The sequence below is a fragment of the Mus caroli genome, unplaced genomic scaffold (assembly GCF_978045245.1).
Source record: "Mus caroli unplaced genomic scaffold, Mus_caroli_1 scaffold_8, whole genome shotgun sequence".
Taxonomy (NCBI): Eukaryota; Metazoa; Chordata; class Mammalia; order Rodentia; family Muridae; genus Mus; species Mus caroli.
In genome coordinates this window covers 133,272,929-133,293,335 of record NW_028227263.1, presented here as the reverse complement: position 1 = coordinate 133,293,335, position 20,407 = coordinate 133,272,929, and the positions used below count along the sequence as shown (strand labels likewise).

Below are 20,407 nucleotides of genomic sequence, written 5' to 3'. Positions count from 1 at the left end.
CACGCCAAGATATTTTATATTATTTGTGACTATTGAGAAGGGTGTTGTTTCCCTAATTTCTTTCTCAGCCTGTTTATCCTTTGTGTACAGAAATGCCATTGACTTGTTTGAGTTAATTTTATATCCAGCTACTTCATTGAACCTGTTTATCAGGCTTAGGAGTTCTCTGGTGGAATTTTTAGGGTCACTTATCTATACTATCATATCATCTGCAAAAAGTGATATTTTGACTTCTTCTTTTCCAATTTGTATCCCCTTGATCTCCATTTGTTGTCGAATTGGTCAGGCTAGGACTTCAAGTACTATGTTGAATAGGTAGGGAGAGAGTGGACAGCCTTGTCTAGTCCCTGATTTTAGTGGGATTGCTTCCAGCTTCTCACCATTTACTTTGATGTTGGCTACTGGTTTGCTGTAGATTGCTTTTATCATGTTTAGGTATGGGCCTTGAATTCCTGATCTTTCCAAGACTTTTATCATGGATGGGTGTTGGATTTTGTCAAATGTTTTCTCAGCATCTAACAAGGTGATCATGTGGTTTTTGTCTTTGAGTTTCTTTATATAATAGATTACGTTGACAGATTTCCGTATATTAAACCATCCCTGAATCCCTGGAATGAAACCTACTTGGTCAGGATGGATGATTGTTTTGATGTGTTCTTGGATTCGGTTAGCAAGAACTTTATTGAGGATTTTTGCATCAATATTCATAAGGGATATTAGTCTGAAGTTTTCTATCTTTGTTGGGTCTTTTTGTGGTTTAGGTATCAGAGTAATTGTGGCTTCATAGAATGAGTTGGGTAGAGTACCTTCTGTTTCTATTTTGTGGAATAGTTTGTGAAGAACTGGGATTAGATCTTCTTTGAAGGTCTGATAGAACTCTGCACTAAACCCATCTGGTCCTGGGCTTTTTTTAGTTGGGAGACTATTAATGACTGCTTCTATTTCTTTGGGGGATATAGGGCTGTTTAGATCATTAATCTGATCTTGATTTAATTTTGGTACCTGGTATCTGTCTAGAAACTTCTCCATTTCATCCAGTTTCTCCACTTTTGTAGAGTATAGCCTTTTGTAGAAAGATTTGATGGTGTTTTGGATTTCTTCAGGGTTTGTTGTAAAGTCTCCCTTTTCATTTCTGATTTTGATAATTAGAATGCTTTCCCTGTGCCCTCTCGTAAGTCTGGCTAAGGGTTTGTCTATCTTGTTGATTTTCTCAAAGAACCAGCTCCTTGTTTGATTGATTCTTTGAATAGTTCTTCTTGTTTCCACTTGGTTGATTTCGCCCCTGAGATTGATTATTTCCTGCCATCTACTCCTCTTGGGTGAATTTGCTTCCTTTTGTTCTAGAGCTTTTAGGTATGTTGTCAAGCTGCTAATGTGTGCTCTCTCTAGTTTATTTTTGGAGGCAATCAGAGCTATGAGTTTTCCTCTTAGAAATGCTTTCATTGCGTCCCATAAGTTTGGGTATATTGTGGCTTCATGTTCACTGAACTCTAAAAAGTTCTTAATTTCTTTCTTTATTCCTTCCTTGACCAAGGTATCATTGAGAAGAGTGTTGTTCAGTTTCCACGTGAATGTTGGCTTTCTATTATTTATTTTGTTATTGAAGATCAGCCTTAGTACATGGTGATCTGATAGGATGCATGGGACAATTTCAATATTTTTGTATCTGTTGAGGCTTGTTTTGTGACCAATTATGTGGTCAGTTTTGGAGAAGTTACCATGAGGTTCTGAGAAGAAGGTATATCCTTTTGTTTTTGGATAAAATATTTTGTATGTATCTGTTAAATCATTTTCTTTCATAACTTCTGTTAGTTTCACTGTGTCCCTGTTTAGTTTCTGTTTCCATGATCTGTCCATTGGTGAAAGTGGTATGTTGAAGTCTCCCACTATTATTGTGTGAGGTCCAATGTGTGCTTTCAGCTTTACTAAAGTATCTTTAATGAATGTGGCTGGCCTTGTATTTGGAGCAAAGATATTCAGAATTGATAGTTCCTCTTGGAGTATTTTACCTTTGATGAGTATGAAGTGCCCCTCCTTGTCTTTTTTGATGACTTTGGGTTGGAAGTCAATCTTATTAGATATTAGAATGGCTACTCCAGCTTGTTTCTTCAGACCATTTGCTTGGAAAATTGTTTTCCAGCCTTTCATTCTGAGGTAATGTCTATCTTTTTCTCTGAGATGAGTTTCCTGTAAGTAGCAAAATGTTGGGTCTTGTTTGTGTAGCCAGTTTGTCATTCTATGTCTTTTTATCGGGGAGTTGAGTCCATTGATATTAAGAGATATTAAGGAAAAGTAATTGTTGCTTCCTATTATTTTTGTTGTTAAAGTTGGCATTCTGTTCTTGTGGCTGTCTTCTTTTAGGTTTGTGGAGGGATTACCTTCTTGTTTTTTCTAGGGCGTGGTTCCGGTCCTTGTATTGGTTTTTTTCTGTTATTATCCATTGAAGGGCTGGATTCATGGAAAGATAATGTGTGAATCTGGTTTTGTTGTGGAATACTTTGGTTTCTCCATCTATGGCAATTGTGAGTTTGGCTGGGTATAGTAGCCTGGGCTGGAATTTGTGTTCTCTTAGTGTCTGTATAACATCTGTCCAGGCTCTTCTGGCTTTCATAGTCTCTGGTGAAAAATCTGGCGTAATTCTGATAGGCTTGCCTTTATAAGTTACTTGACCTTTTTCCCTTACTGCTTTTAATATTCTATCTTTATTTAGTGCATTTGTTGTTCTGATTATTATGTGTCGGGAGTAATTTCTTTTCTGGACCAGTCTATTTGGAGTTCTGTAGGCTTCTTGTAAGATCATGGGCATCTCTTTCTTTAGATTTGAGATGTTTTCTTCTATAATTTTGTTGAAGATATTTGCTGGTCCTTTGAGTTGTAAATCTTCATTCTCATCCACCCCTATTATCCGTAGGTTTGGTCTTCTCATTGTGTCCTCGATTTCTTGGATGTTTTGAGTTAGGATCTTTTTGCATTTTGAATTTTCTGTGATTGTTGTGCCCATGTTCTCTATGGAATCTTCTGCACCTGAAATTCTCTCTTCCATCTCTTCTATTCTGTTGCAGATGCTCGCATCTATGGTTCCAGATTTCTTTCCTAGGGTTTCTATCTCCAGCGTTGCCTCACTTTGGGTTTTCTTTATTGTGTCTACTTCCCTTTTTAGGTCTAGTACGGTTTTGTTCATTTCCATCACCTGTTTGGATGTGTTTTCCTGTTTTTCTTTAAGGACTTCTACCTGTTTGGTTGTGTTTTCCTGTTTTTCTTTAAGGACTTGTAACTCTTTAGCCGTGTTCTCCTGCATTTCTTTAAGTGAGTTATTAAAGTCCTTCTTGATGTCCTCTACCATCATCATGAGATATGCTTTTAAATCCAGGTCTAGCTTTTTGTGTCTGTTGGGGTGCCTTGGACTAGGCAAAGTGGGAGTGCTGGGTTCTGATGATGGTGAGTGGTCTTGGTTTCTGTTAGTAAGATTCTTACATTTATCTTTCGCCATCTGGTAATTTCTGGAGTTAGTTGTTATAGTTGTCTCTGTTTAGAGATTGTTCTTCTGGTGATTCTGATTACCGTCTATCAGCAGACCTGTGAGACAGGCTCTCTCCTCTGAGTTTCAGTGGTCAGAGCACTCTCTGCTGGCAAGCTCCCCTATTCCAGGGAAGGTGCACAGATATCTGGTGTTTGGATCTCCTCCTGGCCGAAGATTAAGGCCCAAAACAGGACCTTTCCCAGAAGCTGTGTTGCTTTGGCAGGTCACAGAAGCTGTCAGCTTCTGTGGTGCACACTCTCACCTGTGCAGACTATTTTTGGTGTAGTCCTGGAACCAAGATGGCTCCTGCCAATCTAGAAGCAAAAGCCTCCTGGGCTGGGTGGACACCTGTCCTCTGGCCAGGAAGGTGGCCGGATGTCTGGGGCCTGAAAAGGGTGCTGCTTCAGAGGCTCTGTGGCTCCTGCCTGTCCCAGAAGCTGTCAGCTTCTGTGGTGCACACTCTCACCTGTGCAGACTATGTTCCTCCATATATTTTCTATATCTCAAAGTGTTTGGTTCCATGGACACTCAAGACAAATGACTAACTTAAGTACCAATTAATACATGAAAACACCTGCTATATTCTACACTCTCAGAGCCTTTCAAGATCGTCTTATAGAGATCCTCACAACATTTATCACCACAGTCATGTACCTTAAAACTATTAGTCCACTATCTCCCCTTTCTTTCCCCAGCATCTCTTTCTTCTAAAACCCAGAAATGTTCACCATGTGCTCTTGGGATCCTGTATTTTTTTCTTTTCTCTTTTCAATATTTTATTAGATATTTTCTTCATTTACATTTCAAATGCTATCCTGAAAGTCCACTATACCCTCCCCCCACCCTGCCCAGCTCCCCTACCCACCCACTTCCACTTCTTGGCCCTTGGCTCTGTACTGAGGCATATAAAGTTGGCAAGACCAAGGGGCATCTCTTCCCAAAGATGGTCAGCTAGGCCATCTTCTGCTACATATGCAGCTCTGGGGGTACTGGTTAGTTCATATTGTTGTTCCACCTATAGGGTTGCAGACCTCTTCAGCTCCTTGGGTAGTTTCTCTAGTTTCTCTATTGGGGGCCCTGTGTTCCATCCGATCTATGACTGTGCGCATCCACTTCTGTATTTGCCAGGCACTGGCATAGCCTCACAAGAGACAGCTATATCTTGGTCCTTTCAGCAAATATTGCTGATATATGTATATCTGCATTTTGGTGGCTGACTATGGGATGGATCCCTGGGTGGTGCTGTCTCTGGATGGTCCATCCTGTCATGTCAGCTCCAAACTTTGTTTCTGTAGCTCCTTCCATGGGTATTTTGTTCCCCATTCTATCGAGGGATGAAGTATTCCTGTGGTTTTTCTTAGTCCTCCTTCTCTTGGTACTTTTCTAGGCACTTTGTCTTCTTGCTTCTTGTGGAGGCTTTTACTCCTCTTACAAGTCTTCTTCCTTCACTCTCTCCTATTGTATTTTCTTTAGTACCTATTCAGTTTACTGGGCATGTCTATTGGACTGCCATCTATGCATGCTCTAGAGTCTTCCTGATGCTTCTACCTATTTTTTTTTTTACCTAATATATATAAATCTTTTCCTCAAAGATTCCTTGGCTTGTTCATATCCAAACTTATCATACTAGTGAAAGAAATGGCTTGTACTTCCTGTGCATTCTCTATAAGGATAATCTCTGGCTTTAGTTATTATAGCTGTCTCTGGCTGCAGCGTGTTTCTCCTGTGATTCTGTTAGCCTCTGTCAGCACTTCTGGGAGTCTAACTCTCTCCTGAGTCTCAGTGGTCAGAGTACCCTCTGCAGGACACCTCTGCTCTGCCGAGGGAGGAGCACAGAGGTCTGGAGCTCAGGTCTGCTTCTTGGCTGAAGATGACGTCCTGAAATGGGGCCTGTCACAGAAGCTCTGTTGCTTCTGCAGTTCACAGGCTCTCCTGTGCAGACTGAACTCTGAGGGACCTGGGATACTTGAATACTTTTCTTTACAGACCTTCTCCTTGTCTGTGGATTGTAGGATGGTTGTCCTTTATTTTAAGGTTAATATCCACTTATAAGTGAGTGATTATCATGGTTATCTTTCTGAGACTCGGTTACCTAATACAGAGTGATCTTTCTATTTCGATCCATTTGCCCCCTAATTTCATGATGTCCATGTTTTTAACAGCTGTATAATATTCTATTTTTAAAATATGAATCTTCTTTATGTACTCTTCTTTAAACACATCTTTTTTTTAATATATTTTAATACGTATTTTCCTCAATTACATTTCCAATGCTATCGCAAAAGCCCTCCATACCCTCCCACCTCTCCCCCATTTCCCTACCCACCCACTCCCATTTTTTTTTTTTTTTTTTTTTTTTGGCCCTGGCGTTCCCCTATACTGGGGCATATAAAGTTTGTAAACACATCTTCATCTTCTTTATGTACTCTTTATTTCTGGAACATATATTATACACACACACACACATATGTATATAGTGTCCAGTTTCTGGTTATTATGAATCAAGCAGTTAAGAACATAGTTAATTGCTCTTCCGGTCTGACCAGCACCAGGGTAGCTAGAGCATAGGGTCGGCTGAAACCCGCCAGCTACCCACGACACCCGCCACAGGATCTTGAGACTTCTGGTGAGTGGAACACAGCTTCTGCTCCAGTCCAATCGCGCGGGAACTGAGACTGCTCTGGTTGGGGAGGCAGAAATCCGGCCTGAGTAGGGCCACAAGTCTCTTCCCGTCTGACCAGCACCAGGGTAGCTAGAGCGCAGGGTCGGCTGACACCCGCCAGCTACCCACTACACCCACCACAGGATTTTGAGACTTCTGGTGAGTGGAACACAGAGTCTGCTCCAATCTTTAAACAGTGACAACGATAACAACTAACCCCAGAGATTACCAGATGGCGAAAGGTAAACGTAATAATCTTACTAACAGAAACCAAGACCACTCACCATCATCAGAACCCAGCACTCCCACTTCACCCAGTCCAGGGCACCCCAACACACCGGAAAAGCTAGACCCGGATCTAAAAGCATATCTCATGATGATGGTAGAGGACATCAAGAAGGACTTTAATAACAAACTGAAAGAAATACAGGAGAACACTGCTAAACAGGTAGAAGACATTAAAGAGGAAGCACAAAAATACCTTAAAGAATTGCAGGAGAACACTGCTAAACAGGTAGAAGACATTAAAGAGGAAGCACAAAAATCCCTTAAAGAATTGCAGGAGAACACTGCTAAACAGGTAGAAGACATTAAAGAGGAAGCACAAAAATCCGTTAAAGAATTGCAGGAAAACCAGACCAAACAGCTGATAGAATTGAATAAAAACATCCAAGACCTAAAAAGGGAAGTAGAGACAATGAAGAAAACCCAAATTGAGGCAACACTGGAGATAGAAACCCTAGGAAAGAAATCTGGAACCATAGATGTGAGCATCAGCAACAGAATACAAGAGATGGAAGAGAGAATCTCAGGTGCAGAAGACTCCATAGAGAACATCGGCACGACAATCAAAGAAAATACAAAATCCAAAAAGATCCTAACTCAAAATATCCAGGAAATCCAGGACAAAATGAGAAGACCAAACCTACAGATATTAGGAGTAGATGAGAATGAAGATTTTCAACTCAAAGGACCAGCAAATATATTCAACAAAATTATAGAAGAAAACTTCCCGAACCTAAAGAAAGAGATGCCCATGAACATACAAGAAGCTTACAGAACTCCAAATAGACTGGACCAGAAAAGAAATTCTTTCTGATACATAATAATCAGAACAACAAATGCACTAAATAAAGATAGAATACTAAAAGCAGTAAGGGAAAAAGGTCAAGTAACTTATAAAGGCAAGCCTATCAGAATTACACCAGATTTTTCACCTGAGACTATGAAAGCCAGAAGGGCCTGGACAGATGTTATACAGAAACTAAGAAAACACAACTTCCAGCCCAGGCTACTATACCCATCCAAACTTTCAATTACCATAGATGGAGAAACCAAAGTATTCCACGATAAAACCAAATTCACACATTATCTTTCCACGAATCCAGCACTTCAAAGGATAATATCAGAAAAAAACCAATACAAGGACGGAAACCACGTCCTAGAAAAAGCAAGAAGGTAATCCCTCAACAAACCTAAAAGAAGACAGCCACAAAAACAGAACACCAACTCTAACAACAAAAATAAAAGGAAGCAACAATTACTTCTCCCTAATATCTCTTAATATCAATGGACTCAACTCCCCAATAAAAAGACATAGACTAACAGGCTGGCTACAGAAACAGGACCCAACATTTTGCTGCTTACATGAAACTCATCTCAGAGAAAAAGATAGACACTACCTCAGAATGAAAGGCTGGAAAACAATTTTCCAAGCAAATGGTAGGAAGAAACAAGTGGAGTAGCCATTATAATATCTGATAAGATTGACTTCCAACCCAAAGTCATTAAAAAAGACAAGGAAGGGCACTTCATTCTCATCAAAGGTAAAATCATCCAAGAGGAACTATCAATTCTGAATATCTATGCTCCAAATACAAGGGCAGCCACATTCATTAAAGATACTTTAGTAAAGCTGAAAGCACACATTGGACCTCACACAATAATAGTGGGAGACTTCAACATACCACTTTCACCAATGGACAGATCATGGAAACAGAAACTAAACAGGGACACAGTGAAACTAACAGAGGTCATGAAACAAATGGATCTGACAGATATCTACAGAACATTTTATCCTAAAACCAAAGGATATACCTTCTTCTCAGCACCTCATGGTACCTTCTCCAAAACTGACCACATAATTGGTCACAAAACAAGCCTCAACATATACAAAAATATTGAAATTGTCCCATGCACCCTATCAGATCACCATGGACTAAGACTGATCTTCAATAACAAAATAAATAATAGAAAGCCAACACACCCGTGGAAACTAAACAACAATCTTCTCAATGATACCTTGGTCAAGGAAGGAATAAAGAAAGAAATTAAGGACTTTCTGGAGTTTAATGAAAATGAAGACACAACATACCCAAACTTATGGGATACATTGAAAGCATTTCTAAGAGGAAAACTCATAGCTCTGAGTGCCTCCAAAAAGAAACTAGAGAGAGCACACATTAGCAGCTTGACAACATACCTAAAAGCTCTAGAACGAAAGGAATTAAATTCACCCAAGAGGAGTAGACCGCAATAAATAATCAAACTCAGGGGTGAAATCAACCAAGTGGAAACAAGAAGAACAATTCAAAGAATCAACCAATCGAGGAGCTGGTTCTTTGAGAAAATCAACAAGATAGATAAACCCTTAGCCAGACTCACTAGAGGGCATAGGGAAAGTATTCTAATTAACAAAATCAGAAATGAAAAGGGAGACATAACAACAGATCCTGAAGAAATCCAAAACACCATCAGATCCTTCTACAAAAGGCTATACTCAAAAAAACTGGAGAATCTGGATGAAATGGAAAAGTTTCTAGACAGATACCAGGTACCAAAGTTAAATCAAGATCAGGTTAATTATCTAAACAGTCCCATATCCCCTAAAGAAATAGAAGCAGTCATTAATAGTCTCCCAACCAAGAAAAGCCCAGGACCAGATGGGTTTAGTTGCAGAGTTCTATCAAACCTTCAAAGAAGAACTAATCCCAGTTCTTCACAAACTATTCCACAAAATAGAATCAGAAGGTACTCTACCCAACTCATTCTATGAAGCCACAATTACTCTGATACCTAAACCACATAAAGACCCAACAAAAATAGAGAACTTCAGACCAATTTCCCTTATGAATATTGATGCAAAAATCCTCAATAAAGTTTTTGCTAACCGAATTCAAGAACACATCAAAACAATCATCCATCCTGACCAAGTAGGTTTCATCCCAGGGATGCAAGGATGGTTCAATATATGAAAATCCATCAATGTAATCCATTATATAAACAAACTCAAAACAAAAACCACATGATCATCTCGTTAGATGCTGAAAAAAGCATTTGACAAAATCCAACACCCATTCATGATAAAAGTCTTGGAAAGATCAGGAATTCAAGGCCCATACCTAACCATGATAAAAGCAATCTACAGCAAACCAGTAGCCAACATCAAAGTAAATGGTGAGAAGCTGGAAGCAATCCCACTAAAATCAGGGACTAGACAAGGCTGCCCACTCTCTCCCTACCTATTCAACATTGTACTTGAAGTCCTAGCCAGAGCAATTAGACAACAAAAGGAGATTAAGGGGATAAATATCGGAAAAGAAGAAATCAAAATATTGCTTTTTGCAGATGATATGATAATATACATAAGTGACCCTAAAAATTCCACCAGAGAACTTCTAAGCCTGCTAAATGGCTTCGGTGAAGTAGCTGGATATAAAATTAACTCAAGCAAGTCAATGGCCTTTCTGTACACAAAGGATAAACAGGCAGAGGAAGAAATTAGGGAAACAACACCCTTCTCAATAGTCACAAACAATATAAAATACCTTGGTGTGACTCTAACTAAGGAAGTGAAAGATCTGTATGACAAGAACTTCAAGTCCCTGAAGAAAGAAATTAAAGAAGATCTCAGAAGATGGAAAAACCTCCCATGCTCATGGATTGGCAGGATCAACATTGTAAAAATGGCTATCTTACCAAAAGCAATCTACAGATTCAATGCAATCCCCATCAAAATTCCAACTCAATTCTTCAACGAATTAGTAAGGGCAATCTGCAAATTCATCTGGAACAACAAAAAACCTAGGATAGCAAAAATTCTTCTCAAGGATAAAAGAACCTCTGGTGGAATCACCATGCCTGACCTAAAGCTGTACTACAGAGCAATTGTGATAAAAACTGCATGGTACTGGTATAACGACAGACAAGTAGATCAATGGAACAGAATTGAAATCCCTGAGATCAACCCAGATACCTATGGTCACTTGATCTTTGACAAGGGAGCAAAAACCTTCCAGTGGAAAAAAGACAGCATTTTCAACAAATGGTGCTGGCACAACTGGCGGTTATCATGTAGAAGAATGCGAATTGATCCATTCCTATCTTTTTGTACCAAGGTCAAATCTAACTGTATTAAGGAACTCCACATAAAACCAGAGACACTGAAAATTATAGAGGAGAAAGTAGGGAAAAGCCTCAAAAATATGGGTACAGGGGAAAAATTCCTGAATAGAACAGCAAAGGCTTGTGCTGTAAGATCGAGAATCGATAAATGGGACCTCATAAAGTTGCAAAGTTTCTGCAAGGCAAAAGACACCGTCAATAAGACAAAAAGACCACCAACAGATTGGGAATGGATCTTTACCTATCCTAAATCAGATAGGGGACTAATATCCAATATACATAAGGAACTCAAGAAGGTGGACTCCAGAAAAACAAATAACCCCGTTAAAAAATGGGGCTCAGAACTGAACAAAGAATTCTCACCTGAGGAATACCGAATGGCAGAGAATCACCTGAAAAAATGTTCAACATCCTTAATCATCAGGGAAATGCAAATCAAAACAACCCTGAGATTCCACCTCACACCAGTCAGAATGGCTAAGATCAAAAATTCAGGTGACAGCAGATGCTGGCGAGGATGTGGAGAAAGAGGAACACTCCTTCATTGTTGGTGGGATTGCAAGCTGGTACAACCACTCTGGAAATCAGTTTGGCGGTTCCTCAGAAAATTGGACATAATACTTCTAGAGGATCCAGCAATACCTCTCCTGGGCATATATCCAGAAGATGTTCCAATTGGTAAGAAGGACACATGCTCTACTATGTTCATAGCAGCCTTATTTATAATAGCCAGAAGCTGGAAAGAACCCAGATGCCCCTCAACAGAGGAATGGATACAGAAAAATGTGGTACATTTACACAATGGAGTAGTACTCAGCTATTAAAAGGAATGAATTTATGAAATTCCTAGGCAAATGGATGGATCTGGAGGGCATCATCCTGAGTGAGGTAACATATTCACAAAGGAACTCACACAATATGTACTCACTGATAAGTGGATATTAGCCCAGAAACTTAGGATACCCAAGATATAAGATACAATTTGTTAAACGCATGAAACTCAAGAAGAACGAAGACCAAAGTGTGGACACTGTGCCCCTTCTTGGAATTGGGAACAAAACACCCATGGAAAGAGTTACAGAGATAAAGTTTGGAGCTGTGAAGAAAGGATGGACCATCTAAAGACTGCCATATCCAGGGATCCATCCCATAATCAGCTTCCAAACGCTGACACCATTGCATACACTAGCAAGATTTTCTGAAAGGACCCAGATATAGCTGTCTCTTGTGAGACAATGCTGGGGCCTAGCAAACACAGAAGTGGATGCTCACAGTCAGCTATTGGATGGATCACAGGGCCCCCAATGGAGGAGCTAGAGAAAGTACCCAAGGAGCTAAAGGGAACTGCAACCCCATAGATGGATCATTATTATGAACTAACCAGTACCCCAGAGCTCTTGATTCTAGCTGCATTTGTATCAAAAGATGGCCTAGTCGGCCATCACTGGAAAGAGAGGCCCATTGCACTTGCCAACTTTATATGCCCCAGTACAGGGGAACGCCAGGGCCAAGGAGTGGGGGTGGGTGGGTGAGGGACTGGGGAGGGGAGTGTATTGGGGACTTTTTGGATAGCATTGGAAATGTAATTGAGGAAAATACCTAATAAAAAAAAAGAAGTTATATAAAAAAAAAAGAACATAGTTAATTGAACAATAGTCCTTGTGTTACAGTGAAACATCCTCTGTGTATATATTCTTGACTGGTAGAGCTGTACCTTCAGGTAGATTGAGTCCTAATTTTCTGTGGAACAACCATATTGATTTCCATTGTGGATGTCCTGGTTTCCATTCCCATCAGCAATGGAGGAGTGTTCCCTTGCTCCATACCCGAGTCAGTATGAATTGCACTTAGGTTATTGATCTTACCTTCTCTGGCAGCTGTAAGATTGAATTTCAGAGTATTTTGATATGTTTATCCCTAATGGCTAAGAATGAACATTTCTGTAAGTGGTTGGTTTTTTGTTTTGTTTTGTTTTGTTTTGATTTGTTTTGTTTTTGCCTTTTGAGATTACCCTTTTGAGAATTCTCTTTATATGCCAACTACATTTTAAATTGGGTTATGTGGGTTGATGGTGATCTAGTTTCTTGAGTTCTTTATCTGTTTTGATTATCAGTCCTCTTTCAGATGTGGAGTTAGTGAAGGATCTTTTCCCATTCTGTTGGCTACCATTTTGTCCTTCTGAATATGCCCTTTGCCATCCTGAAGCTATTAATTTTCATGAGATCCTGCTTCTGAATTATTAACCTTACTGTCTGCTACAGATCTTCTGTTCAGGAAGTCATTTCTGTTGTCTATTTGCTCAAGGATATTTACCCAACTTTCTCCTCTATCAGGTTTAGTGTATGTAATTTTACATTGAAGCCTTAGATTTATGTGGAGTTTTGTGCAGGGTAATTAATAAGAACCTATTTGCATTCTTCTAGAAGAAGATAATCAGAACATTATATTTGTTATAGGTTTTTTTTGTTTTTGTTTTTGTTTTATTGAGTAATTTTGAACTCTTAGTCAAAAATCACATGTCTGTAGCTATGTGGATTTACATCTGGATGATTGATTTGACTCCTACAAGTGACCCAACTGTGTTTATGCCAATGCTGGGCAGTTTTTATTACAGTTTCTCAGTAGTGCAGCTTGCAATCAGAGATGGTGATACCGCCAGAAGATCTCTACATATACAGGATTATATTAGCTATCTTGTTTTTATGTTCTTTTTTTTTTTTTTTTTTTTTTTCTATTTGGGGTTGAGTAATGTTCTTCAATTTTTAAAGAATTGCGCTGTAATTTTGATGGGAATTGTGTTGCAGCTGTAAATTGCTTTTGGTAAGATGGCCATTTCAGGATGTTCATCCTGCTAATACACAAATATTATAGTACATTTTATCTTCGCATGTCTTTTCTGATATAGATTTTTGAAAACTTAAAATTCCTTACATAAGGAATTTTACTTGCTTTCTTAGACTTACCCTTGATTACATTATCTTCATGGCTCTCACTTTATCTCCTTTCATTTACTTTCCCTTTCTTTCCAAAGAACAGGACCTGCTCATTGATGGTAATCCCCTTTTGTTATCAAGTTGCAATAGGACTAATCTTATTTTCTTCTATTGAGGTTAGACAATGCAGCCCAACTAGAGAAAATGAATCCAAAGTCAGGCAACATTGTCAGAGATAGACCCTGATCCTCCTCTTTGGATCATACATGAAAACCAAGATGTACATCAGTTACATATGTGTCAAAGGCCTTCTTCCATCCCTGGATGCTCTCTGGTAAGTGCTTCAGTCTCTGTGATCCCATATGAGCTCAGGTTATTTGATTCTATAAGATTTTTCTTGTAGTGTACATGACCCCTCTGGGTTCTTCAATTCTTTCATTCCTATCTTCAACAAGATTCTGCATGCTCAATCGAATTGTTTGCTAGAGTCTCTGCATGTGTTTCCATCAGCTGCTAGGGGAAGCATCCCAGGAGACAGTTATGATAGGCTTCCCTCTGCAAGTCTTGCCTAGTTACAAGAATTGTTCAAGTCCCCATCCAGTACTGTTCTTAGGTGGGATCACCCTCATATATTGCTGGGAATTTCCATTCTCCTAGGTTTCTATATTATCCCTGAGATGAGGTCTCCCACAAACAATTCCAGTTCTCTCTCCCAATTCTGCTTTTCTCAGTTGTCAGTCCTCCCCATAGTTGATTTGCACTGTTCCCTTCCCAACACAAACTCTCTCCCAGTTCTCTCCCTCTCTGTCAAACTCTGAGGTTCATTTTATTTCCCATTCTCAGTGAGACACAAGTGTCCTCCCTTATCACTCAGGTTTCATAAATATGTGGATTGTAGCATATTTATCCTGTATGTTTTTGCTGATATCCATGAGCTGGAGAGTATATATCATGTGAGCCTTCCTGAGTCTGAGTTATAAAATTCAAGATAATGTCAAGGATAATTTTAATAGGTCTACCTTAAATATTACTGTCTTATTTCCCTTGAAGCCTTAATATTCTTTTTTGTACTGTACATTTACTGATTTGATTATTATGTGGCAGGTGTACTTTTTTTTGCAGTCCAATTTATTTGGTTTTCTGGAAGATTCTCGCACCTTTATATGCATCTCTCTTTTGGTCAGGAAAATTTTCATTTATAGTTTTGTTGAAAATATTTTCTGGTCCTTTGCACTGGGAACCATATCCTTCCTGTATTTCTATTATTCATAGGTTTGGTATTTTTATAGTATTCCTAGATATCCTGAATGGTTTATTTAAGGAACGTTTAACACTTAACATCTTTGAATCAGTTACTTTTATTTTGTCTTTGATGCCCAAGTTTCTCTCTTTGATCTCTCATATTTTCTTGGTGATGCTTAGGTCTGTTGTTCCCATTCTCTTCCCTAGAATTTCTACCTACAGTATACTCTCAGTGTGTGTTTTACTTAGTTCTTCTATTTCCATTTTCATGTCTTGAACAGTTTTATTTTTCTCTCTCCCAAGATTGTATATTCCTGCAGTTTCTTAAAAGATTTATTCTTATTTAAAGGCAACTATCATCTTCTTAGGATTGAATTTAAAATAATTTCCTTGTGTTTCAGGTATGTTGGAATACTCAGGAGTTACTATAGTAGGACAGGTGGGAGATGGTGTTGCAATATTGCCTTGGAAGTTTTTTATTGTGTTCCTACGATACCTCTAAATCATTTGAGTTTGGTGTTATTATTGGTGTAGGTACTGATTTTTAAGTATATCCTTGGTGGATAGATGCATTTTTGATGTTCTCTCAGGCAGTTTCTGTTTCCTCTCGAGTGTTTGGCCTGAATGGCCTGTGTTTTGGTGAGTAAAGGGTCTTCAGTAGGAGATCTTTGCTGTAGATTTTGCAGTCTGAGTGATCTATTGGCATTTTGGGTACCAATGTTGCCTCTGGGCTCCCAATTACCCATGTGGCTTCTCGTGTTCCAAGAACATTTTGGGCCGCCAAAAATGTGGACAGGCAAAAGTTGTTTATGATAAAGAGTAAAGTTGAGTTTTTGGGAAGCTAGGGTCCCTGGGACATCTTTGGCCTCTGGAAAAAATGCTGAAATGTAAGGTAGAAGAGCTATTGGATTTTTTTTAATACAGAAAATTTCTTTGCTTCTTTGAGGGTATCATATAAGCATACAATGCACTTTATTGATGTTCACCCTTTGTCTTGTCTTCCTACATCCTTTTGGTCTAATTTCACATTTCCAAATTCTCCAAAGTTAACAAACTATTTTTTTAATAACGCATCAATCAATTTCTACTATTCATATACTCAGAGGTGTGTATGGTTTCTTGTTGAGCCTAACTTACCTACTAAGGATAGCACTATTATATAAGACGTCTTTCACATACCCAAATGCCATGAACTGACAATAGATTTTCTGTTATTTCTAGGGTTTCCTGAAGCCCTCCCCAATGGTAGAATGTAGATTGACATAGCATTGTGTGTGTGTGTGATATGCAGTCAACAACATATGTTGTGAGTTCCTGAATGTAGTAGTATTATCATCACCAGTAAATTTTTTTTTCTGTTCAACTCTCACATCTGGCTCTTTGAATTTTTCCCTTCTATTGACCATGTTACCTGAACCTTTGGTGAAGGAAAAATCATATATATATATATATATATATATATATATATATATATATATATATCACATTTGTGAATGGGCATGGCAGAGTCATTCATTCTCTACAGTTTGCTTAGTTTCATAAACACATTCACAGCCCAAAGAAATTACTCTGATGAGTTGGTAGTGTCACACTTACTTATGGGTATAGATCAAATAGTTTAAAGAGTACATTGATTTTATGTCCACTTAGAAATCTTAAAGCATTAATTATTGATGGGCCTGTGAGAAACCCTACAAATTACTCCTGACTTGACCTGCAGCACAAGGCTTCCTGAAAAGCAGTGTTTCGCAATCTGTGTGTTACAACAATTGGAGAGCACGTATTTCCTCTAGAGTTAAAATTTCTCAAACATGGGGGAATCTGAAAGGGAGAGAAATCTTGAGAGAAAAAGGAGGAAAGAGAAAAATTGTGACCACAGATGACAGTATCTATAGCCCAGCTGCAGCCTACTCAACTCAAGGATATGCACAGACAACCTAGGGCAACAAAGCTAGGGAATATATGAATAGTCTACTGATGTCAGCTATACACAGATTCAGACGACTGCCATCTATGGGCAGATTGCATATGTGACTTCTTTTTCTTTTTAAATTAGATATATTCTTTATTTACATTTCAAATGTTATCCTCTTTCTTAGTTTCCCCTTTGAAAATCTCTTATTCTTCCCCTCTCCCCAGCTCACCAACCTACTCACTCCCGGTTCCTGGTTATTGCAGTCCCCTATGCTGGGGCATATAACCTTGACAGGACCAAGGGCCTCTCCTCCCATTGATGACTGACTAGGCCATCTTCTACTACATTTGCCTCTGGAGCCATGAGTCTCTCCATGTGTACTCTTTGGTTGGTGGTTTAGTGACTTGGAACTCTGGAGTTACTAGTTGGTTCATATTGTTGTTTTTCTTATGGGGCTGCACATCCCTTCAGCTCCTTTGTTCTTTCTCTAGCTCCTTCAATGGGGAACCTGTGCTCAGTTAAATGGATGGCTGTGAGGATCCACTCCCATGTTTGTCAGGCACTTGCAGAGCCTCTCAGGAGACAGCTATGTCAGGCTCCTGTCAGCAAGCTCTTGTTGGCATTCATGATAGGGTCTGGTTTTGGTGACTGTTTATGGGATGGTTCCCCAAGTAGGGAAGTCTCTGGATGTTCATTCCCTCAGTCTCTGCTTCACACTTTGTCTCTGTAACTCCTTCCATGGGTATTTTGTTCCTCTTCAAAGAAGGACCGAAGTATCCACACTCTTTTTTTTCTTCTTCTTCTTCTTCTTCTTGAGTTTCATGTGGTCTGTAAATTTTATCTTGGGTATTCCAAGCTTCTGGGCTAAAATCTAATTGTCAGTGAGTGCATATCATGTGTGTTCTTTTGTGATTGGGTTACCTCACTAAGGATGATATCCACCATATCCATCCATTTGTAAAAGAATTTCACAAATTCATTGTTTTTAATAGCTGTGTGGTACTCCATTGTATAAATGTACCACATTTTCTGTATCCATTCCTCTGTTGAGGGACATCTGAGTTTATCCCATCCTGCTGGATTCAGTTATTCGTGGGTGTGAGGGGGACCACAAACCTGGAAGGAAATGGAAGGAAGAAAAAGAAGAATAGGAGACCAGGAAGGGTACCTATCGAGGTTTCATTTATTATGCTGAGGTGCCTTCTTTTTACAGCATACATCGTGGGGAAAATGGGAGGGGTCGAGGGAGAATTATACAAAGAACAAAGAAATGGGCAACTGCTGACATGGGGGCCGAAGTCAGGCGCCAAGCAGCGGGTACTTTGCATCTTATCTCTGGAACATTGATCCTCAGTAACAGCCTTGGGAGTCAAGCTGGGCTCAGGCACAACTCATGTCCTTGGAAGTCATGGGAACTCAGGAAGAGATAGGGAAGAGGGGACTGTTATTCAAATTTTACAGCCTTAGGTGTTAGAAAGAGAATAAGGAGGAAGGGGGTGACAACCAGCTCTTAGCACAAGGCCCTTTGGCCTTTTAGGGAGATTGTGATGGGCTCACTTTCTCACAGGATGGTCTCTGACATGAGTCCTTTCCAGCTTCTGACTCTTATAAATAAGGCTGCTATGAATATACTGGAACATGTGTCCTTTATTACATGTTGGAGCAACTTCTGGGTATATGCCCAGGAGCAGTATTGCTGGATCCTCCTGTAGTACTATGTCCAGTTTTCTGAGGAACTGCCAAAATGATTTCCACAGTGGTTGTACCAGCTTCCAATCCCACCAGCAATGGAGGAGTGTTTCTCTTCCTCCACATCTTTGCCATTATCTGCTGTCACCTGAGTTTTTGATCTTAGCCATTTTGACTTGTGTGTGGTGGAGTCTCAGAGCTGTTCTTTGGATAGCCTTTCACTGGTTATACCACTCCAACTGGCATACAACCAGCTAGTTCAAGTGTATAGCACTAGTACTTATGATTTCACCACTACTACAGTCACCAAAATGCACGTGTCTTATGAAACTCAGTCTGCATATGGCACCCAGTCAGCCTACCCAGCCCATGGCTAGCAGCCAGAAGCCTCCCCACCTACAAAACCACAAAATTGTAACAAACTCTTTTAAATTTGGCAATTTCCATCTAACACAGGGGGTGTTATAATGAACCCATCCTAGAATATTGACAGAGTAATTACAATTATCCCCTGGTACCTGGGAGCTACCCAATGCAGTTAGTCACCACATCACCATCCTACCAGCTACTCCTCTTCACAGCTGAGTAGTTACAGAGCAGTTACTTTCAGCAGAACACCTATGAGAAGCCAAGAAGCTATGGACACCAGAGTAGCTGTTTTCAATAAAGCAGTTATGGGCAGCAGCATCCCATTATTTACCCCCTCAGACTGGATTCTATAGCCAGACTCCAAGTCAATATAGCCAACAAAAAAAGAGCTATGGGCAGCAGAGTTCATTCCTACAGAATCACCCCAGCAGCATGGGTGTATGGGCAGAAGTCTGGAGAATTTTCAGGACAAGGGGAGTACCCGAACTTGAGTTACCCTGATAACACAGGCAGGGGAAGAAGAGAATTAGATCATGAATGCCTGAGCAAAGGTGTACAGGGTGGAGGACATGGTGGAATGGGCAGTTCTAGAGAGCAAGGTCGATTTAATAAGCCATTAATGAAGGACCAGATCTTGATCTAGCCCTTTATATAAACCCCAATGTAGACTGACAACAGTGAAATTTCTTTTTTTTTTTTTTTTGGTTTTTCGAGACAGGGTTTCTCTGTATAGCCCTGGCTGTCCTGGAACTCACTTTGTAGACCAGGCTGGCCTCGAACTCAGAAATCCGCCTGCCTCTGCCTACCAAGTGCTGGGATTAAAGGCGTGCGCCACCACCGCCTGGCAACAGTGAAATTTCTGTGCAAGGATTAAATGACAATGTGGTTCCGGATGATCTGGCAGACTTCTTTAAGCAGAGTGGGTTGGCAAGATGAAGAAGAGAACTGGACAACCTATCACCCATATATATCTGCATAAGGAGACAGGAAAGCCACAAATGATGCCAAACTGTACTATGAAGTTCCACCAAGAGCCAAGGGAGCTATGGAACAGTTTGGTGGGAACAATTTTCAAGGAAGCAAACTTAAAGTTTATCTTGACTAAAAGAAGCCTCCAATAAACAGCATGCAGGGTAGCATGTCACCATGTGAGGGTAGAGAGAGGCCACCACCACTTCAGGGAGGTCCTGGTGGTACAGGGGGTCCCGAAGAACCCATGGTTTACATGGGAAGCCATGGAGGAGACAGGAGGCTTTCACCCAAGTGGGAACCAAGGCTCCAGAGAAAACCCCTTTGGAGGATAAAATGTCCAGCACCAAGCTGGAGTCTGGCAGTGTCCTATTCCAGACTGTCAAAATGGGAACTTTGTCTGGAGAAGAGAAGTCAAACAATGTAAAACCTCTAGTTCCAAGCTCTTCCCCCTTCCTTCACTTCCACCTTGATGTGTTGATTGTATCGGAGGCAGCCCTGATGGCATGCAAGGAGAGAGAGGTAGACTCATGGATCTAGTTTGTTCTGAAGAAATATTCAGAGCTAGCAGAAGTGGAGTTAGCGTAGGCTTCCAATGTGGCCTCAGCATGGACCAAGTTGGCTTTGTTTAAGGAAGACAAGGGAGTCCTGTGGGTCTTCATGGACCTAGAATGGAACAGATAGGAGGAAGAAGAGGCATAACA

The 20,407-nt window shown here is 40.0% G+C and overlaps 1 pseudogene; it reads left to right on the top strand.

The window, feature by feature from the left end:
- Positions 1 to 13,797: 13,797 nt before the first annotated feature.
- Positions 13,798 to 20,176, top strand: LOC147003584 (RNA-binding protein EWS-like; annotated as a pseudogene).
- The last annotated feature ends 231 nt before the right edge of the window (positions 20,177 to 20,407 follow it).